Source organism: Doryrhamphus excisus, linkage group LG7, assembly GCF_037039965.1.
Source record: "Doryrhamphus excisus strain RoL-2023G ecotype Guam linkage group LG7, RoL_Dexc_Guam_v1.1, whole genome shotgun sequence".
NCBI classification, from domain to species: domain Eukaryota; kingdom Metazoa; phylum Chordata; class Actinopteri; order Syngnathiformes; family Syngnathidae; genus Doryrhamphus; species Doryrhamphus excisus.
This window is the reverse complement of record NC_136363.1, coordinates 19599584-19622315: the sequence shown is the minus strand read 5'-3', so window position 1 is coordinate 19622315 and position 22732 is coordinate 19599584. Positions and strand designations below refer to the sequence as shown.

The following is a 22732-nucleotide window of genomic DNA, read 5'->3' as shown; positions in this document are numbered from 1 at the left end:
AAGATACTTTCTTTGTTAGGAGGGAAACGGTCGTCTGAAATACAGGAATTAGCTGAATGAGTTCTGCAACTGAGGTTAAAAATGACCTTAATCATGTAAAATTACCATTTAAAAATAAAACACAACATGATCATACTACGTCCCCTTTAGAAAAATGACCTTGTTCCCCATTAAAATATATATATATATATATATATATATATATATTCTTGAAAAAATGTGAAGATAAAATAATAAGACATTCTTTTAAAATTAAAAATGTTTTTTGAACTAAAAAAGTCAGATAAATTCATGCAAAATTATGAGTTTTTCTTTCAAAAAAGCTTTTTTTTTCATTTTAAAATATTTTTTCATGAATTTTTTTTATGACTATATGTATTCAAGGTTTATGATGCCACCTTTAAAAAAAATAAAACATTTTACTCATAATTTTGTTTCTGAAAAACATTTTATTTCCCCCAAATATCTCAAGATAATTTTTTTAATCCTTTAAAAATATCTGTTTTTAATATTTATATAAAGTGATTTTTAAGGTTTTTATTTCTCACAAAAACATTTTCTTGGAAATTAAAAAAATCTATATTTTAATTTTACATGATTATTAAATTGATTTTCATTTCTTTAAAATGTGATTGTCAAGGTTTAGATTTTTTTTCTCTCTTTAATGATTAATTTTTTTTTCTCCTAACATTTTTTTCTTGGGGAAAAAAATTATATAAAATAATTTGAATTAATTTTGTATCGATTTTTAATCAGATTTATTCCATGTTTCTTTTTTTTCTTTTCAAAAATGACCTTTTTTCTTTTAAAATGTTTTCATTGAAAAACTAGATATGACTATATATGTTTAAGACTTATGACTAAGAGCTGCAACTGCATAAATAAATCATATTTTTCTTTACCAAAACATTTTGTTCACCCTGCAAGATGTTATTCTTGCCAGCTTAGTTGTCCTTTTAAAAATAACTTTTTGTTTGATGCCATATTAGCATTTATAGCATGTGTTTTTCCATGGTTAAAATGTACATAAAACAAATACCTGTGTACAAGATCACACAGCCTCAGAGAGTGGCACGCTCTCATCTTCTAAGGTGATAATGGAGGGAGGAGGAGGAGGAGGAGGAGGAGGAGGTGAAGGCTAAGTCTCTCAGTGGCTTTTTTCCCATGCGTGTCATCCTGGAGAAGAGAAGAGAAATGAGCGGTCAGGTTGCTTGAAGGCCCAAAGTGTCAGCGCCGCAGAGGGATTAGACATTGCCTTCATTGTTCTCCAGGCCACAATGCTCTTTGTCGGCATCAACCTCTGCTGGCCTACAAAAGTCCAACACACCTGCAAACTATGGATTAGAACCTCTTTTCTTTTCTCTGTGCTGACACTTTGCCTCTGGCGCTGTTGGAACACATCAAAAGTCCCTGACTCTGTGGGGCGACAGCCAAACGCAATAGCGATAGTCACAATGCTCCCCCCCTGCCAGTTATCCGCGATACCGAGCACCTTGCGCAACAGAAATACAACAGAAAGGCTCGAAACACATGCAATAGAAATAAGCTAAATTACTCTAAATAGCAACGCGCTCATACAAGAGCACATGTAATTATTTCCCTGTTCCTCCTGCCAGTTATTAATGATAACTGCCGTCTCTCACAAAAAGAAATTTAAAAAAAGACTTGAAATAACAATGTGCTTACTCATACAAGAGCACATGTGTCCTCTGTCGATGAGTTCTGCAATGAATTTGCTGGCTCCTCCTGCCAGTTATTAATAACTGGCACCTTCCACAATAGAAATTAGCACAGAGACCCAAAATAAGAATGCACTCGCTCATATAACACTACATGTGCGTGTGTACTGAACAACTTGTATAATTATACTCACTCCCCCTGCCAGTTATTAATGATAACTGCCGCCTCACACAAAAAGAAATTTAAAAAAAGACTTGAAATAACAATGTGCTTACTCATACAAGAGCACATGTGTCCTCTGTAGACGAGTTCTGCAATTATTTTGCAATAACTGGCACCTTCCACAATAGAAATTAGCACAGAGACCTGAAATAATAATGCACTCGCTCATCTAACAGTACATGTGCGTACTAGACAACTTGTATAATTATACTCACTCCTCCTGCCAGTTATTAATGATAACTGCTGCCTCACACAAAAAAAATGTACAAAAAGACTTGAAATAATGTGCTCGTTCATACAAGAGCACATGTCTGTCCTCTGTAGATGAGTTCTGCAGTTATTTTGCTGGCTCCTCCTGCCAGTTATTATTAATAACTGGCACCTTCCACAATAGAAATTAGCACAGAGACCTGAAATAAGAATACGCTTGCTCATATAACAGTACATGTGCATGTGTGGTAGGCAATTTGTATAATTATAATCACTCCCCCTGCCAGTTATTAATTATAACTGCCGCCTCTCACAAAAGAAATTTTCAAAAAGACTTGAAATAACGATGTGCTCGTTCATACAAGAGCACATGTGTGTCCTCTGTAGATGAGTTCTGCAATTATTTTGCTGTCTCCTCCTACCAGTTATTATTAATAAATGCCACCTTCCACAATAGAAATTAGCACAGAGACCTGAAATAAGAATGCACTCGCTATTATAACAACACATGTGCATGCGTGGTAGGCAACTTGTATAATTATACTCACTCCCCAAGCCAGTTATTAATGATAACTGCCACCTTCTACAATATAAATAAATAGAAAAACTCAACAAAAAGAATCAACAAAGCTCAAGGTACACCTGCTCATGCACAAGCAACTTTACAACTAAAGTGGTCACTCCTCCTGCCAGTTATTTACGATAACCGCCACTTTGCATCATAGAAATGAATACAGAAGAAAGCACAAATCTCACAATGTACTTTCTCACACATGAGTACATGAGTATCTGATGGCAAGCCAATCAGATAAAGGTATCAAATGGAGGACATGCCCAAATAAATGTCAGAGAATAAATCAGTCGGTGCATCAGTCTTATTTTGGACAGCCTGCCTCACCTTTGACCTCAGAGAGAAAGTATTCTGTCAAACATCTTTGATGACCTGGCCCAAGCAACTAAATCCCAACCTTTTTTCCCCCTTTTCTCTCTTTCTGCTGCTTTTAAGAGGCTTGAACTTTTCCTGACCACATCGGAAATCAAAGCGATTTCACGCTCTTTGTGTAGAACGTGATGTCCTAAAACTAACGGGAGATGTGGGAGCGTCGAGTCGGCACAGGTGCCACTAAATAGACACTTTGATGGCGAACAAATAGTCGCCCTTTTCCGTCTTTTATTGAGGTTATCGCTCCTTCTAACGTTACATTATTCAACCTTTCACACACACATCCAACAATCACCACATTTCATTCAAACAAAGTTCTAATTACCATTCATTACTCATATTATCATTGAATAATATTAATTAATAATAATTTAAAATGCATTACATTTTATATAAATAAATTCTAAATCCAATCTAAGAATCAATTATAATTTTTTTAAATATAAATACTTTCCCAAGGCAATAAAATAAATAAAAATGCTAAATAATATTAAAAAAATAACAATTAATATCATCATATGCACTAATAATGCTTACATTTATCATGGATACACATCCAACATCACATTTCATTCAAACAAAGTTCTAATTACCATTCATTAAAACCCAATTACTCATATTATCATTTAATAATATTAATATTAATTTAAAATGTATTACATTTTACATATATAAATTCTAAATAATCTAAGAATAATTAATATATTTTTTAATATAAGGACTTTCACAAGGCAATTAAATAAATAAAAATCAACAATAAAAATGCTAAATAATAAAAAACAAAAACAAAATTAATATCATCATATGCACCAATAATGCTTACATTTATCATGGATACACATCCAACAATCATATACAACATTTCATTCAAACAAAGTTCTAATGACCATTCATTAAAACCCAATTACTCATATTATCATTTAATAATATTAATTAATATTAATTTAAAATGTATTACATTTTACTTAAATAAATTCTAAATAATCTAAGAATTAATTATATTTTTTTTCAATATAAGTACTTTCCAAAGGCAATAAAATAAATAAAAATCAACAATAAAAATGCTAAATAATATTTAAAAAATAACAAAATTAATATCATCATATGCACTGATAATGTTTACATTTATCATGGATACACATCCAACAATCATACACAACATTTAATAAAAAAAAAAAATTCTAATTACCATTCATTAAAACCCAATTACTCATAATGTCATTGAATATTATTAATTTAAAATGTATTACATTTTACATAAATAAATTCTAAATAATTCTATTTTTTTTAATATAAATACTTTCACAAGGCAATAAAAATGCCAAATAATATTTAAAAAATAACAAAATTAATATGATGTGCACTAATAATGCTTACATTTATTGTGGATACATATGAAATCATCATTGTTCATTCACAATAAAGATTAATTCTTTTCTTGCTGTGCATTATTATGAAACGTTAATCTCTAGATTAACACCAAATAACTGCGTAGCCTGAAAAAGAATATTCACATGCATGCAAATTAATAAAATCTTTTTTTTTCCCCCCTTTAGAAAACAAATGTCTTAGGATTGGATGTTAAGTTATTGATTTCCTTAATAATAATATCAGCCAATCACGAGGGCTTTATGATACATCCCATTTCTAACAGGATCGTGATGACGGTGTCTTCGTGCTGACCTCAGGGTCACCGCCATGCGCCAGAGACGCGACTGACAGCTCCTCCGGTCCAGTTAACGCCGTGTGATGGATCACCTGTTCATGCGAGTGTGTGTCAGTGTGTGTGTGTGTGTGAGTTCATAGATTTATGTGTGTTACCCTAGAGAGGCTCTGTGGAAGGATGATGGATCAGATGGCGTGTTAATTACTCAGCCTTCAAAAGGGAAGGAGGAGGAGAGGGTTTAGTGGTCAGAGGCGGGGGGGGGAAAGGCGTGGTGGATAATGGACATGCGGATGGACACTTAAGCCCCGCCTCCGTCGCTATTCTGTGAGGCTAACACGTCAATATATTTATCATTGAGGCGGTGAATTAAGACGTATCAGACACCGTCTTTCTTACATCCCTGCACGATTCCCACATCGTCATTCCACTAGCCATGTGGAAAAGGCATCGAGATTTAAATGCCCTCGCCGGACATAACACGATAGAACACATGGAAGCCCCCCCCCCTTTGCTCGGATGCCAGCTGTGCTCGGACACAGCAGCCAGCTTTGTCACCTTGTAAAGCAAAGATAAGATGCGTGGAGTCTGTGAACGCCGCTGATGTATTTTAGTTGCACTCTAGAGATGGAGACACTTCATAAAAAAGTATGAGAAGTAGCTCAAACGAGCGTCAGGTGTATTTTGTCCATCTCGCCGGTGAAATCGGAGCTGCCGGTTGTTAAGTTTTCCCATCAATATTCCTCCTTATGGGTCATTAGTGTGTACAGCAGTTGAATTAAATACACGTCTTTATGAAAACACACACCGCATCCGTGTCTGTATTAGCACTTACAGGAATTAACTGCACAGCCGCAAGTAAAATAAAGGGGGCGCATTCTCTGCAAATGTGCAAAGGATGTAGTGAGTTGTATAAATAGCCTGTACATACAGTACAGTAGCCCCTCATTAGGGGCAACTTACTTACTTAATGTTAATAGATAGAATATATATGTAAACATTTATGACTTGCCTAGTACGCTTCAAATAACACCTATTTTAACTACTTTTATTCTAAACTTATTCTAATCTAAACTAAGAAAGCGTAAAATGTACCACTTCCACACAGAATAGGAGGAGAATTCATTTTTACTCATGTTGGATCTAGGGTTGCACGGTGGGCGAGTGGTTAGCACACAGGCCTCGCAGCTATGAGACCCCAGTTCGATTCCACCCTCTGCCATCTCTGTGGAGTTTGCATGTTCTCCCCGTGGATGCGTGGATTTTCTCCCGGTACAATTTTCATAAATATGAAGTTATGCAAACAATTAGCGTTATCATGCTAGGTGTTAGCATGCTAGCACATCAATGTTAGCATGCTAACATAATTATACTAACATTTCTAGCATTCCAGGGATAGGATCTTTATTATTATGCTAAGTGTGAGCATGCTAATGCTTGCATGTTAGCATTCTAACATAATTATACTAACATTTTGCACTATGCATTATGTGGTGTTAGTGATGAGTGGTTAGCGCGAAGGCCTCACAGCTAGGAGACCCGGGTTCAATTCCACCCTCAGCTATCTCTGTGTGAAGTTTGTACGTTCTCCTCGTGCATGCGTGGGTTTTCCCCGGGTACTCCGGTTTCCTCCCACGTTCCAAAAACATGCTAGGTTAATTAGCGACTCTAATTAGGTTAATTAGCCTCTCGCCCGAAGACAGCTGGGATAGGCTCCAGCACCCCCTGCGACCCTCGTTAGGATAAGCGGTAGAAAATGAATGAATGAAGTTATGCAGACAATTAGCGTTATCATGCTAGGTGTTAGCATGCTAGCACGTCAATGTTAGCGTGCTAACATAATTATACTAACATTTCTAGCATTTTCAGGGATAGGATCTTTACAAACACTTTGTTGCAAAAATGTGAGCATGCTAATGCTTGCATGTTAGCATTCTAACATAATTATACTAACATTTTGCACTATGCATTATGTGGTGTTAGTGATGAGTGGTTCGCGCGAAGGCCTCACAGCTAGGAGACCCGAGTTCAATTACACCCTCGGCTATCTCTGTGTGGAGTTTGCATGTTCTCCCCGTGCATGCGTGGGTTTTCTCCGGGTACTCCGGTTTCCTCCCACATTCCAAAAAACATGCTAGGTTAATTAGCGACTCTAATTAGGTTAATTAGCCTCTCGCCCGAAGACAGCTGGGATAGGCTCCAGCACCCCCGCGACACTGAATGAATGAATGAAGTTATGCAGACAATTAGCGTTATCATGCTAGGTGTTAGCATGCTAGCACGTCAATGTTAGCGTGCTAACATAATTATACTAACATTTCTAGCATTTTCAGGGATAGGATCTTTACAAACACTTTGCGCTATTATGCTAGGTGTGAGCATGCTAATGTTTGCATGTTAGCATTCTAACATTTTGAACTATGCATTATGTGGTGTTAGTGACAGCTGGGATAGGCTCCAGGATAAGCAGTAGAAAATGAATGGATGGTGTTGCTTACACATAAAATATGACAATTAAATATAATCAATAAAATATGGGGCACAACAGAACTTGCCCCTAGTGCAAATGAATCAGTGTCAGTGGCCCAGACTGACAGTGAATGACAAGTGTGTGCCTACAGTGTGTGTAGTTAAAGTCCTTTCGAGTGTGTGTGTGATCAGAGAACAAACAATCAGCTCTGTCACGCATGGCCTTGAGAAGCCTCCGTGGATTTAATGCATCAGAAGGCCTTGCCTGGGAGCTGCCTGTTTGTCTCTTTCCACACGGCCGCCAAGGCAAACAGCAGGGTCCTCCTGCTACCTCTCCCATGGGTCAGCTCCCTCTCAACCCCTGGGCAGCTTTGATGTGACGGACACAAGAAGAAGAAGAAGAAGGGGGTCCGAGAAGGATTTGGGTACTTAAAGCACCCCCTCCACCATGTGTGTGTTTCTTTGTGATGTTGGTGGCAGACGAGGAAGGAAGGAGGAGGTGCTCGGGGGGGGTCAGGTGGGGTGAAAGGTCATGTGTCCATTCCTCTTATCGTCCTGTTTGTTGGCCACAGAAGTACTATTTTGTCTTTTTTTTTTTTTTTTTATTCTCACTAGCTGTATCCTATAGGTCAGTGGTAGTGGTAGTGATAGAATTCCCGGTCTGGAATTCCAGTCATGCACGTTTCTAGCCCCTTTAGAGCTTTGCAGTATAAAAAAAAAAGTGAGATAGCATCAAGCTAAGTCACCTTTTGACCTCTTCTTCCGTTGCTTCTTGGCACCACTGGCACTCCAGTTAAGTTATTTCCTCCTTCTTCAATGTGGAATTATGCAAATATTACAATGAAGATTTATGCTGGAAGGCAAGAAAAAGGGCAAAAAGGATGAAAATAAAGGTGAAAAAGGATGTTGGGAGCTGATAAGAAGAAAGGGAGGAGTATTTTCCACAGTTTTACTATTGTGTTTATTTCCTGCGAAGTGGCTTAATGGGGAGACTGCTCCTTGATCGTGGTCCAACTATGCTCTTCCAGCAAGTAAGTCTGCGTGATAAAAGCAGGCGATTCATGTCCTTTGATTCCATTTTCTAGCCCTCTGTTGCTCTCCTTGGGAATCCCCTTACATCTCCGCTGATTTGGAGTCTAATTCTCCATCATGGATGACAAATGTGGGTTGTGTCGCCTGGATGGAGCGGACGGTTCAAAAGGTGGGCATGGACGGTAGAGATTTATCATGGTCATGAAAGGAGGGCATGTAATCTCACTATGCAGCGTGACACAGCATCTCATTGGGAAACTGCAGTAGTGGAGGAAACGGGAGAAAGAGGTCAAATTTAGATGTTGCTGATAGATGGATGGATAGATAGATAGATACAGGTTGATTGTTGAATCTTAATGATGATATCCACCACCTGAAATAACATAAGTAATATTGAAAACCATCTAAAATTAATATTTATATTACATTTATACAACTCTAAAGGCAATGATAAGTTTATCTGTTTGTCTGTGTTCAATGAATGAAATTGGCTGATATTTTCAGGAATTGTCGGAAATGGGATACGGAAGAAAAAAATGGAAGATACAATTTTGGGGGCGATCTGGCTCACCCGTTTGGATCCAGGAATTTTTTTTAAAGGATTAAAAAAAAAAACATTGTGGGATAGGACCACTGTCGTAATGTGTGCATATAACGCCACTACAAAATGGTCAGAGCACTTTCCAGTACATTGTTAGTATACTAATGTTAGCATACTAGCATTTCTTGCTGTTTTCATGGGTAAACACGTATATTAATTAACTATCATGCTAGGTGTTAGCATTGCATGTTAGCATTGCTGGCATGCTAACATGAGCACACTAGCATTTTTGCAATTTTCATCAATATGAAGTTATAGACACTTAGCGCTATCATGCTAGGTGTCAGCATACTAGCATGTCAATTTTAGCATGCTAACATAACTATACTAACATTTCTAGCATTTTCAGAGGTAGGCTGTTATGCTAGGTGCGAGCATGCTAATGAGTGCATGTTAGCATTCTAACATAATTATACTAATATTTTGCACTATTATGCAGGATGTTAGGCTGCATGAGTGGTTAGCGCAAACGGCCTCACAGCTTGGAGACCTGAGTTCGATTCCACCCTCGGCCATCTCTGTGTGGAGTTTGCATGGGTTTTTTCCGGGTACTCCGGTTTCCTCCCACATTCCAAAAACATGCTAGGTTAATTAGCGACTCCAAATTGTCCATAGGTATGAATGTGAGTGTGAATGGTTGTTTGTCTATATGTGCCCTGTGATTGACTGGCGACCAGTCCAGGGTGTACCCCGCCTCTCTCGCCCGAAGACAGCTGGGATAGGCTCCAGCACCACTCGCGACCCTCGTGAGGATAAGCAGTAGAAAATGAATAAATGAATGCTGGGTGTTAGCATGCTAATGTTAGCATGTTAATATTGTTCGCCTTTTTTAAGTCATTCAGACACTTCCATGCACATTGATTTTAAATATGTAGATTATAGATATGTAGATAATATAAATTCAATATATAATAATCTCAAAAATAATGATAGATTTTAAAATAAAGAGATTTAAAAATGACTAAGTTTGACGATTGTTAATACAAACTATGACAACTAAGATCAATGAATATAAAAGTGCATGCATCCGTGTCTTTTCTTCCAGGAATACTTACGGGTGATTTTCCCAGATGTCGCAGCTCTCCTGCCCTGTCTTGCTCCAGGTGGTCCTCAAGCAGCCACCTGTGTTGTCTTTGTGGCGCTGTCATGTGTCTCCAGGCAGGCCTTTTGTGGGGGGTCACAAGCCTGATGATGGAGATTGAACTGCTCAAAAAAAGGGAGAAAAAAAAAGAAGGGGTCAGAAACAAAATGGAGGTAATCTGTAAATGCATTGAATTTGATTTACTTTATTGTGCGGATGCCTGGATGTAATTTTTAACATAGCGAAACATCAAAAATTGTCACTTTGCTTCAATTTTATTTTTATTTTTGTGGAGATTAGTGCCTCAAATTAAAAACAAAATTCAGTATACATTGTGATGAATGCCTAAACAAACAAAACAGAGTAAAAAATGTCTAAAATCACAAGTGAGGGATTTGCTTCGCCCAGTTTTATTTACCCCTTCCTCCAGAAGGGGGAGTGTTGATGAATGACGCCTCGGCGCCCTGGGGCTCTCCTGTTTAAGGAGCGGCGATGCGATTTATGAGCGGGCCCTCGCAGGCTTCACGGTGATTAATCGACGCCATCCTCTGTGGCCACAGGCGTGGGGCGGCGAGGCGGCGGGGGCAGCCGGCCCTCCGCTTGTTTGGATAGGGAGATAACATCAAAGCGGCCTGCTGCTTGCGTTAAGAAAATACTGCATTCTGGGTCAGCGCAAATGATTGCAAGAGGGGGGTTTTGAAACCGTTTTTAATGGCGCTCCCCATCAATATATTATCACTCGGTGGACTTTTCGTGTTGAAGGGGGTCATGCGTAGAACCGAATCCTTCATGTTGACTGATTAGCTGCTCCGCCATATTTATGAATGGATGCTGGGAATGGTGTAATAATACAGCCATCCGTCAGGGTTCGCACAAATTTGTACCTAATGAGGTGTTTAGGGTGTTAGCCTCAGAGATATTTACCTGCCCTACTGTTCCTCCTCCACACCTGCGCCATTGATCACTCACTTTATGCTGCGGGGCGCACACTTCAGCTCTTTTCATGTCTTTTCCCAAATGACCTTCTTCCCTGTGGGAGCTACATCCATCCCGGTGCTTGAGCGTTATCCGACAACTTTGTCATCTTCACTGCTTTAAATCATAAAAATGACTATTCTCTCAGATTCTTTTTTTTTTTTTTGCCTTTGTTTGAGCTGGATTTTGTTTTTTTTTCTCCCCATTTTATGATAGTACCGCTGGAAAACGCATCAGTTATAACCACACAAGCTAGGAACAATGTCGGCCGAGATTCCTGTATTTACTTCTCAGATGTGTTTGTTGGAAAGGAGACACGTGTATTCATTCATTCATTTTCTACCACTTTTTCCTCACAAGGGTCGTGGTGGGGGGGGTGCTAGAGCCTATCCCAGCTGTCTTCGGGCGAGAGGCGGGGGTACACCCTGGACTGGTCGCCAGCCAATCAGAGGGCACATATAGACAAACAACCATTCACACTCACATTCATACCTATGGACAATTTGGAGTCGCTAATTAACCTAGCATGTTTTTTGGAATGTGGAAGGGAGCCTATCCCAGCTGTCTTCGGGGTGAGAGGCGGGGTTTACACTGGACTGGTCGCCAGCCAATCACAGGGCACATATAGACAAACAACCATTCACACTCACATTCATACCTATGGACAATTTGGAGTCGCTAATTAACCTAGCGTGTTTTTGGAATGTGGAAGGGAGCCTATCCCAGCTGTCTTCGGCGTGAGAGGCGGGGTTTACACTGGACTGGTGGCCAGCCAATCACAGGGCACATATAGACAAACAACCATTCACACTCACATTCATACCTATGGACAATTTGGATTGGCTAATTAACTTAGCATGTTTTTTTGGACTGTGGGAGGAAACCGGAGTACCCGGAGAAAACCCACGCGTGCACGAAGAGAACATGCAAACTCCACACAGAGATGGCCTAGGGTGGAATTGAACCCTGGTCTCCTAGCTGTGAGGTCTGCGCGCTAACCACTTGACCGCCGTGCCGCCCTCACGTGTATCCAAAAGGTAGCAAAAAAAAGTGTGTAGTATTTCATGTGCCATCTTAATTGGCACAAAACTTTATCCAAGAGGAGACTGAGGGCAGCATGCAGGTAAAATATAACAGCATTGCTATTAATTTAAACATGAGGATGCAGATCAACGAAGAAGGTCAGCCCACGGTCTCCTTCTCAGCAGATTTGCACATCAAAACACTTCCCAGTGGTGAGAACACGGACCTTCGACTGCTTTCCCTTTTTTTCCTAAAAGCATCGACAATTTAGCTAAACTCAGCTTCCCCTGAAAGGCGCACTGTTACCTGCCCGCTGGGGTAGAACCTGCACTGGTGGCTCATGCCCTTTCCCAGGCTTCCAGCGCGGGACCTCGACTGCAGGCGGACAGAGGGGACACCTGTTCCTTCTGTGAGGTTCCTTCCCTGGCTTCTATTGAGAACGGGGCTTCACGATGAGGTGGAGGAAAGCCGAGACGGGGGCAGGAAAGGGGATGCTTATAGTGAGATGAATCTGGTGCAATTTGCCAAAACGCAGGGCCTCCTTTCACGGGACAATTAGACACGCATGCAGTAGCAATGTCACTGTCTCTGGAGTCTTACACTTTTATGGGCATAATGCACTTCCCTGTGCTGTAGTAATGGACAACCTTTAGACCATTAGTCTCCACATAAACCACAACGATAAAGCATATGGTGCCCATGCAGACTGTAGAAGTAGAATTGTTTAAATGCAATCTCTCCACCCACCAGTTATTATTGCTAACTAGCATTTTGCATACTATAAACAAACAGAATGACTCAAAATAATCCACAAAGTCAAAGCCCATGGTACGCCCAGTCATGCACCGGCATGTATTATTTTGGGATAACTGCCACCTAGCATAACAGAATGAAATTAGCCACAAAGTCAGGAAAGTTGCAGCAAATCAGTGTTGTATGATAAAGTGATGATATTCAAGAACAAGTAAAGCTCACTAGTTATTAATAATAACCGCCACCTAGCACAACAGAGTGACTTGAAATAATCTACAAGGTCAGGAAAGTTGAAGCAAACCAACGTTGTATGATAAAGTGATTGTATTCAAGAACAAAAAACTCACTAGTTATTAATAATAACCGCCACCTAGCATAACAGAATGACTTGAAATAAGCTACAAGGTCAGGAAAGTTGCAGCAAAACCAACGTTGTATGATAAACTGATGGTATTCAAGAACAAGTAAAGCTCACAAGTTATTAATAATAACTTCCACCTAGCATAACAGAATGACTTGAAATAAACTACAAAGTCAGGAAAGTTGCAGCAAACCAACGTTGTATGATAAAGTGATGCTATTCAAGAACAAAGCTCACTAGTTATTAATAATAACCGCCACCTCGCATAACAAAATGACTTGAAATAAGCTACAAAGTCAGGAAAGTTGCAGCAAACCAGTGTTGTATGATAAAATTATGATATTCAAGAACAAGTAAAGCTAACTAGTTATTAATAATAACCGCCACCTAACATAACAGAATGACTTGAAATAAGCTACAAGGTCCATAAAGTTTCAGCAAACCAACGTTGTATGATAAAGTGATGCTATTCAAGAACAATGAAGCTCACTAGTTATTAATAATAACCGCCACCTAGCATAAAAGAATGACTTGAAATAAGCTACAAGGTCAGGAAAGTTGCAGCAAATCAGTGTTGTATGACAAAGTGATGGTATTCAAGAACAAGTAAAGCTCACTAGTTATTAATAATAACCGCCACCTAGCATCATATAAACAGAATGACTCAAAATAATCCAAAAAGTCAAAGCCCAAGGGACACTCAATCATACACAGAGCAGAGTTGGATCGGTCCTCCCGCTAGTTATGTTATGATAACTACCACCTAGCATAACAGAATGACTTGAAATAAACTACAAGGTCAGGAAAGTTGCGGCAAACCAGAACAAGTACATAAAAAATGGCGTTTATTCCTATGTTTCACAGAAATCGGGAAAATAGTTTTGGAGCAAAGCATGCAAACAAACCAGGAAGTTGCCGACAAACAAAAATAATACACTAAACTTCAACAATAACTAAACCCCACAGCTATGAAGTACTACTACAACAGTAGGGTGTTTTTTTTAAAAGCCAAAACAGCTCACGCCCCATTGAAAACAATAACTTCATAAACATGCGGTAAAAGCCTTGTCATGTTTACACTGCCAGATCCACGGCCGACTACGGCTGAGCATCTTCTGTAAGGAAAACATCAGGAAATGAATGGGCCCTCTCCAGGGAAAACACGGTGCAGTGAGAGTTTGTCCAAGAACGCTCCACATGAGCCCCTCAATGAGCCTGAAGCCCCCTCAAACCCCCTGTCCGTCCCTCCCCTCACCAGAACATTCATCATTCTTATGTCCGTAGGGTGACTCTCCTCCCCCGGTTCACCTTCGATGTTTTGATGGTGAAAAAGTATTTGCAAAAGCAGACGCTAGCGGAGCCCTGTTGACATACACTGATGTATGCCGTTGTTTTAATCTTTCCAACTTCTTTACAGCACTCCCCTCGCGTCCGTTATTGTAGTATCTTCCTATTGCCCCCTTGTTGAAATGGTATCGCCAGGCAAGAAGCGGCTTAAACTGTCATGCGCTTCAGTCCGTGTCCACGGAACATTGCAAGCCAGCTCGGTCACAAAGGGGCCGTTACGGAGGCCTGGGTCAATGTCTTCTGCCGTCTTCAGGAGCCATGGGGGGGGGAAATAACTGGCGGCTCCGCTTCGAGGGAGTCGGCGATCTGAGAGGAACCCAGATGCGGACACTCCTCGTCGGTCTTCAAAGATTCCTCCCATGACGTTCCCTACCAAAGTGATGCGCAGTAAAAATGCTTTATATGTTGGTCAGATCTGTGCTTGTGTAAATCACACTGCAGCAGGGTTTGCTATAAAGCAACAGGGTGCCATTTCTTAAAGGGGATTTTTGTTGGGGGGGGGTGGAAAGAGAGTCGTCGTTTCACATGTTGCATTGTCTTTAGTGACATTTTGGACTTTATTGTTCTTGAGCTATGACGATTACCGTATTTTCCGGACTATAAGTCGCACTTTTTTTTTTATAGGTTGGTCGTTCCTGCGACTTAGACTTCAGAGTGACTTATAAAGGAAAAAAAACTGTTTATGTAACCTCAATAAAACTAAAGTAAAGTAAAACTACGCAAATACAGTAAAATAAAACTAAAATAAAGTAAAACAGTCTATACTTCAAGCGACTTATAAATGAAAAAACTGTTTATGTTACATAAACACTGGACACCTTTTCTGTTCATGTTTATTTTTTGTGTCGCTGTTAGCATTGTGTTAGCATATCTTACACCTATTCATGTTTTTTTCTACCTAATTATGCATTTTTGGCCTTGTGCAACTTATATTCCGGAGCGACTTAGAGTCCAGAAAATTCGGTATTTCGAAAATTGTTTTCATGTTTATTTTTTGTGTAGCTCTTAGCATTGTGTTAGCATATCTTACACCTATTCAGCTTGTTCTCTATTATTTTATTGTTGGAACTTGCCTTCCAAGAGGATGAAGGTTTTGGTCGTAGTACTTTGTAAAATAAGTTACCCGCAAAAAATGCGACTTATGTATGTTTTTTTTCTACCAAATTTTGCATTTTTGGCCTTGTGCGACTTATACTCCGGAGCGACTTGTAGTCCAGAAAATACGGTATTTCGAAAATTGTTTTCATGTTTATTTTTTGTGTAGCTGTTAGCATTGTGTTAGCATATCCTACACCTATTCAGCTTGTTCTCTATTATTTTATTGTTGGAACTTGCCTTCCAAGAGGATGTAGGTTTTGGTCCTAGTAGTTTGTAAAATAAATTATACGCAAAAAATTTGACTTATGTATGTTTTTTTCTACATAATTATGCAATTTTGGCCTTGTGGGACTTATACTCCGAAGCGACTTATAGTCCAGAAAATACGGTATTTCGAAAATTGTTTTCATGTTTATTTTTTGTGTAGCTGTTAGCATTGTGTTAGCATATCTTACACCTATTCAGCTTGTTCTCCATTATTTTATTGTTGGAACTTGCCTTCCAAAAGGATGTAGGTTTTGGTCGTAGTAGTTTGTAAAATAAATTACCCGCAAAAAATGCGACTTATGTATGTTTTTTTTCTACCAAATTTTGCATTTTTGGCCTTGTGAGACTTATACTCCGGAGCGACTTATAATCCAGAAAATACGGTATTTCGAAAATTGTTTTCATGTTTATTTTTTGTGTAGCTGTTAGCATTGTGTTAGCATATCTTACACCTATTCAGCTTGTTTTCCATTATTTTATTGTTGGAACTTGCCTTCCAAGAGGATGTAGGTTTTGGTCGTAGTAGTTTGTAAAATAAATTACCCGCAAAAAATGCGACTTATGTATGTTTTTTTCTACATAATTATGCATTTTTGGCCTTGTGTGACTTATACTCCGGAGCGACTTATAGTCCAGAAAATACGGTATTTTGAAAATTGTTTGGTAGATCCTCATACTGAGTCAGAATCGGGTCTTCATTCGCAGATTCCAGCTACTCCTGCACTCAGTACCTAACCAGCTCAACCAGTCCTCCACAAACAGGCAACGAAGTCGATGTTATCACTGTCTGTTCCTGTATTGCACTCTTCCTTCCTGTCCGTCCCCAGAGTCCCCCAACAAGACTTAATGTGACCGTCCCTATTTTCTATCACCATGTTCTCTTTTTCCGCTTTGTCTGTCCTCTCTTTACAAATAATCTACAATACTACTCCCTTGTGCCTTCTTTTAAGATGTTTTGGTTCCCAAACTTTCATATAGTCACTACTTTGCCTTGGTTACAGGTCCAAAAACCAGAAAACTGCCACCAGTGTCGGTCCTGTTCACACAGCCTACCCCAATAAAAATATGTTGGTCATGAGCTCCAGATTTATGTACAATTTGGGTACGCAGTGAAACACAAGGGATGAAGGGTTTACAGATTTTGTTTGTTGTTTATTATTTATTTGGGTATATTAATGACATTTGTTTCCTAATTGTGTGGGCAAAAGAGGCCTGTATTGCGGAAACACAGTACAGGATAGACTTCTTGAAACGCATCCTTCCACGATTGTATTGTATTTGTCTTGTATCAATATGGCTTCAAGATGCACCCGCTTCCTCAGCGCCCCGTCTCTGAGAACCACATGTGAAAAGTCCATCTGCGCAATGGGGTGACAGCTTAATGCCTCTTCTTAATTTATCCCCTCCCAATCCATCCTTTAAGTCAGCACTGAGGAACAAAATGTCTTTGGTCAAAGCAATAGAGGATGGCATGTTATTGGGACAGTCCGTTAAAGCTGTCCTCACCTTTCCGCTTGACCTGAGCTGGCTGGAGACACTTTTCTAGGCTCGGTCGGAGAACCATGAGTGTGATTTACGAGGTAAAGATGTCCAGAGAGAGGAAATGTACGAACCCCCCCGCTGAGAATTATCGATCCGAGGGAATTGGTGGCAATCGGGGAAAGGGAGTAAACGGCTTTGCTGTGTTCAGAAGCCATTAGCCTGCACTACTTGCTGGAGAGACAGAACAATGAAGGAGGAGTGGAGCAGTGAAGGGCCTCTAATAGGATAAACTCCCCCATTAACTCTGGGGAGCTGCCTCTCTGAGATGCTATCCATCCTACCGCACAAAACTGTCCGCCATCCTCGGCGGACAATCAGTCACATCTGATGGGAGTGGATGCGGCATGAAGTCATCAAATTAGCATCTCCAGCGTGGTTAATTACACAAAAAACCGTGGAGTGGCAGCCTTATTTCATTTTTTTGTGCTTTTATACAGTGTTTACAGTATAAACATCTGCGCACGACCACTTAAGGAAGAACGGCAACACTCGCCCCAAAAGTAAACATCATCTCCGTGGCGAGTGTATTATTTGAAAGGTAGCTGACAGTGCTCATAAAACGTCAAGCGATACCATTCCAGACGCCTGTGATGTAATCAGCATCTCATTTAGTGTGTTTACTCTTCGCTCGTGTACGAGTGAAGCGGAGTGGATGAGTAATAAAAAGAAAGAGAGAGTAACAATCCAAAATTACTCACCAGTCTGACATTTTTTTTTTTTTTTTTTTTTTTACAAGCAGAGAGTGAACAAGCGTCTTGTAAGCCTATTGTTTGTTGGACATGTATGCGAACACCTTGAGTGGATAACCATATGGCGTCACAGCAGACCAGACATGCCTCATAGCTTCATATCGAGAGCTCCCCTTGACCTGGGAATTGTGTGGGAGGCGGAGAGGCTTGTCGAAGGGGAGGGAAAGGGGGACTTGTGAGAGTTAGGAGAAGGTACAAATCAAGGACTTGAACTATTCCGGCAAGGTTTCTCCTACACAAAATAAGTCTGTGGTTCTAACAGACACGAGATCCCCTTGACTAAAAAATTTAAGAGCAGATGAAAAATATAAGAATTTACATTTTGCGCTCTTGGAGACAGTTGGAGAACCCCCAGAACCGAAATAAAATAAAAAAAAAACGGATTCACTATTGAGTAGATGCACCATTTTTGTTAATCACCTCAAAAATGGTTTGGGTAGAGTTTCCGGGAGTTTCGTGGGCACGCCTGGAAGTGATGTCAATTTTTGTAAACGCCCCTTGCCACCCATCCCCAAATGTTCTCCGTTGGATTTAGATCAGGGGGACAATAAAAAAATTGAGGATATTCCCCTGGAAGACGTTTTTGTGAACTGCAGAGTTGTCCTATTGATTAAAGCCAGTCATTACCGCCCAGACGAGAGCCTTCAGTCATGAAGGTTGCCCCAGGTAACATCTCCACACAGTCAGCTGATGTTTGATACCCCTTCAGAACTTGAAGCTCCGTTGTTCCATTAAAGAAAAAGCACCCCGGATCATGATGCTGCTGCCTTCACTGTCCAGGTAGGATCTCCTTGCCAGTAATGTTGGAAGTCAAGTTTATATTTTTTCCTCACAGAGAATGAAAGGGAAAGATGGTTATCGAACAGTGACAACCTTCATTTGGGCCGAGGATGGTCTGTGTCTGGAAAGACAGCCAGTTGAATCCTCCGACATTTTTTTTGGGTCTACCTCTTAACCAAAACCCTCAGGATCTTTGACAAAGTTTCAAATGACTGTCCCACTGAATCCAAACTCATGTGGCAAACAGTGATTGAGTCAGAATAGAAACAATACAATGTAAAAAAAATAAAAAATAAAAATTAAAAGAAAATATTGCAACAACACCATTGGTTTTGTCTTTTTGGCCACACAAGTAAATGAGATTCAGATGTTCATTCCCCGTTTTGACCAAACCACATCAGCTGTCGCTCATCTTGTTTCCTCTTTCCCTCTCCAATTATTTCTCCAAAAAAAGGGACAAAACCAAAAACCAACTATCACCCAGCATGCAGACTCCTAAAAATTCCACAAGCTCGGGGGGCCAAGAAGCTGCAACTGGCATCTGTTTTTATAACCGGGAATCCCCCTTTTGCTGGTTGTGACACCAGACTACAGCTAGCACGCTAGTTTTGAAGGTGGGGGGAAAGTGTGATTATGGTTTTCAAACATGCCAGCAGTTCTCCTTCTCGACGTGAAACAAAGCCACTAGCTTGTCAAACAACGTTTGTTGTTTGCTCCGGTCCAAACCAAATGAGTGGGTTCGGGGAATTAGCATATCCTAACGGGTAACAAATATAACTATTCCTCTGCGGTTTCCAGCACACATGGGAGATTTTGGTGCTTTTGCGGGTGGTCAGACATTTACATACTTGAATATGCATCACTGATGTAGGGGTTCCCAAACTGAGGATCCGAGATAAGGGATTTGTTCAACATTGTCTCACAAATAACATTGGAAAACTTCAAGATGGAACATTGTATGTGCTACTTTGATTCATTCCATAGATGTATGAAAATATAACATTTCAGCTATTTCTAATGGTGCCCAATCAGTTCCACCGGGGCTCTTCTAATGGGGTATGCAGCCTCTACCGTGATTACACTGAATTGTGGGTATTTCCTGCCTCTAAGCCTTGCATATGGATCGAGTGAGGCGGTGGCTGAGGGACTACCGTTTCTCTCCACTACATCTTCATTTCTTTCTCTCACTCTGTTTTTTTTTTTTCTTAAAGAAAAAGCAAAACACTTTTGTTTTTTCTGGCTACGCTGTCAAAATAGCAAGCCGGGGTTTTGGCTCGGTGTCCGCCCGCATGTAGCCAGAGGAAAATCCCAGGAGTCAAGTGTGTCTGAATACACTTGAATCCACATGATCGCCATTCATCTGTTGCATTAGCCACACCTACTGCTGACCTATGCCTATGTACAGTATGACAGTGAGCCTTGTCTTGTCCACAATATTTCAAAATCAAATGGGTCTCGATTTGAGAAATTAAATCTAAATTAATTTTAACCAATAATTCTCAGTCAATACCTTTCAAAATCAGTGGGACTCTTGTCTTGACCCAATTCTTCCAAAGTAAGGTCAAAGAAAGTTGCTCTTGTCTTCACCAATCTAAAAATATACCAACATCAATACAAATCTTGCCTTGATCCATCCCAAAATCCGTTTGGTTCTTGTCTTGACAATCCTACAATCTTCCAAAATCAATGAAACAATGTTAGTTGGATTCTTACCTTGACATAAGTCAAATAAGTGCAATTAATTGGAATCATGTCTTGACCAGTAATTAAAAACAGTTGGATTCTTGCCTTGACCAATCTCAAAATATTCCAACATGAATTAGGACTCTGGTCCTGACCAACAATCGCCAAATCTTTCAAAAATCTCAGCAAATCTTGCCTTGACTAATCCCAAAAATCTTCTAATAAAAATGGGAATCTTGCCTTGACCAAGCTCAAAATTTTCCAAAATCAATGGGACCCTTGCCTTGGCAAACAATCACCAAATGTATATAGCCTTGACTAATCCTATAATCAGTGGGTCTAAAATCAGTCGTAATCTTGCCTTGCCAATTGGCAAATCTTTGAAAAATAAAAAAACTTACCCTTGACCAATCTTAAAACCTTCCTAAATCAATAGGACTCTTGCCTTAATCAGTCTTACAATTTTACAAAAATCAATGGAAATCTTGCCTTAACCAATCCGACTCTTGCCTTGACCAACGATTGGCATAATTTTAAAAATCGATGAACATCTTGACTTGACCATCCGCTCAAAATCCATTGTATTTTTGCCTTGACCGATCCCAAAACTTTTGACACAAAGCTGCATCCGTTGCTAATAACTGCTGATAGAGGTCAAGTGCATTGGAATGCCCTTTCATTTTCCTGCCGCCGTTTTTGCGTTCTACGGCTAACAAAAGCGATTGTGTTTTGTCCGAGCTGCTAAATGAGCCTGATTGACTGACTCGTCGTCGTTGGCCTGTCACGACCGCAGGAATGCACCTTGTATGAAAAGCGCCTCCAACAAACACAATGACTCGCGTTACCAGGGGCGGTGCAGTTGGAATTAAATCTCATTGTGTGATAAGAAAATTCCTTCTTTTCACTTCGCTTGAAACGTGATAGGAAGCTAATGCAAAACACCTGAGAAAAAATGCAAGAAAGAGTATTGTCTGATTGGTTATGGTAATTCCTCATTTATTCACTCAGTCGTGCCGGGAGAACATTTAAGCCCGAGCCACGTCGAAACCTGTAAGCACACTTAAAAACAGATGTGGCTCTGACATTGCGGACAGCTTCATGAAAAATGGTTCCTCGACCAAAAAGAAATGCGTAGGGAAGCGGATCTACTCGGAGGAAGCGTTAGTGCATTGTTATGTTTTACTGTATGGAATGAATCAGAAGTCTACAATCTGTTATGTGACGCTGGTTGATGTCCAGATTTCCACTATAAGAAGAAGATAAAAACTGTATAACAAAAAAACTCAATAAAACTCAAATAAAGTAAAACTGCTCACCTTTTGAAGAGGCCTGACAAACATAATAAAGTACTTTGTTTTTTTTTAACTTTATCGCATACAAGGACGCCATTTTGATACATTTTGTGCGTTAAAAATGTTAAAACCAATCCTATGTAGGTGAATATGTGCTAAGCTAGCTGACTAATTCTCAATAATGAAGAAGTTTTGAGGCATATTTTTGTGCAAACTCCAAATTATACAACTTTCCGGCATGAATAAAAAGCAGTTTCCTGTGTTAAAAAGATGCTCCCCTCCTGCTAACCACACATCCTGTCCAGCTTTGTTCGCTGGCAGTGATCCGATCCAACAGGAAGGAAGAAACCAATCAGAAACGCATCACATCGACTCTGTATTATTAATAAATTCTGCCTGACCGCCGTGCCGTGACATTCATGAACAATAAGCCTACACGCTTAATAGCGTCTCCATTAAACTCACCTCCTCCAATATTACCCCCGTGGATGGTGTTGTGTTCTTGCCTGCCGACCGGTGTCCAGACAAGGGTGGTCGGCTGCAACCAGATCCTATGACATCCCGGGGAACACAAAAACATGAAACATAGTTATTGATCATGGTAATCAGATAACACGTGTTCTTTGTTTGCAGTTAAAAATGGCTACGTTGCTCCACGGAAACATTATTATTTTGTGTTGTTGCATTTACATTAAAGGCACGCTTTAATCGCATCACGCCTTTAAACGCATCTCTCAATAATGGACTGAGAGAAATTGCAATCTGTGAAGGGCCTGCAGCCCTGTAATGGACAAACCTGATTAATTTAATCTTGTTGCTCTCTATCATGGCTGCACTTGATCATTTCGACAGATGGAGCACCACCCCCTCGCCTAAAAAAAAAAAAAAAACTATTGCATCTTTTGTGTCTTATATACACTTCCATAGAGGTATGGAGGCACAAAAATAAATTGAATGCAGT

General features: G+C 39.9%; 1 long non-coding RNA gene across 4 annotated transcripts in view; it reads right to left on the bottom strand.

The window, feature by feature from the left end:
• LOC131108830 (uncharacterized) overlaps positions 1-22732 on the bottom strand; it is a 56061-nt gene that overhangs the window by 27257 nt on the left and 6072 nt on the right. For 2 of the 4 annotated variants that reach the window (XR_013627797.1, XR_013627798.1), the window contains exons 4-6: positions 22237-22322; positions 9876-10023; positions 1040-1176 (exon numbers count right to left, since the gene is read on the bottom strand). This is a non-coding gene — a long non-coding RNA (uncharacterized LOC131108830). Of the gene's footprint in view, positions 1-1039; positions 1177-7493; positions 8478-9875; positions 10024-22236; positions 22323-22567; positions 22644-22732 lie in introns of those variants that run through there. The other 2 variants (XR_013627799.1, XR_013627796.1) reach the window with 2 other exon arrangements.